The sequence below is a fragment of the Orycteropus afer genome, unplaced genomic scaffold (assembly GCF_000298275.1).
Source record: "Orycteropus afer afer isolate SDZICR_OR568_19922 unplaced genomic scaffold, OryAfe1.0 scaffold00454, whole genome shotgun sequence".
Lineage (NCBI taxonomy): Eukaryota > Metazoa > Chordata > Mammalia > Tubulidentata > Orycteropodidae > Orycteropus > Orycteropus afer.
This window is the reverse complement of record NW_006922041.1, coordinates 276,431-277,109: the sequence shown is the minus strand read 5'-3', so window position 1 is coordinate 277,109 and position 679 is coordinate 276,431. Positions and strand designations below refer to the sequence as shown.

General features: G+C 42.4%; 1 pseudogene; it reads left to right on the top strand.

The window, feature by feature from the left end:
• The first annotated feature begins 560 nt into the window (after positions 1–560).
• Positions 561–678, top strand: LOC122151421 (annotated as a pseudogene).
• The last annotated feature ends 1 nt before the right edge of the window (position 679 follows it).

The following is a 679-nucleotide window of genomic DNA, read 5'->3' as shown; positions in this document are numbered from 1 at the left end:
CACCACATCCCTAAAGCAGCTACTCAACTGCTCCAATAGATTCCACCATGGAGCTAATTACCAATCTCACCATGAGGAATAACTGCATCCAGCTGCCCAGCCAAGTTGACACACAAACTTAACTACCACAATGAATAAGAATGTGGCATCAGGAAGAGTCATTAACAATCTGCGATATGCAAATGACACAACATTTCTTGTTGAAAGTGAAAATGACTTGAACCATTTACTGATGAAGATTAACGACTATCATCTGTAGTATGGATTACACCTCAACATAAAGAAAATGAAAATCCTCACAACTGGACCAACAAGCAGCATTACGGTAAATGGGGAGGAGATTGAAGTTATCAAAGATTTCATATTACTTGGTTCCACAATCAACACCAATGGAAGTAGCAGTCAAGAAATCAAACATCATATTGCAGTGGGTAAAACTGCTGCAAAAGACCTCTTTAAAGTGCTGAAGAGCACAAACGTTACTTTGAAGACTAAAGTGTGCCTAACCCAAACCATGGTGTTTTCAATTGCCTCATATGCATGTGAAAGCTGGACCTAATAAGTAAGACCATACCACCCTGAACGCGCCGATCTCCTCTGATCTCGGAAGCTAAGCAGGGTCGGGCCTGGTTAGTACTTGGATGGGAGACCGCCTGGGAATACCGGGTGCTGTAGGCTT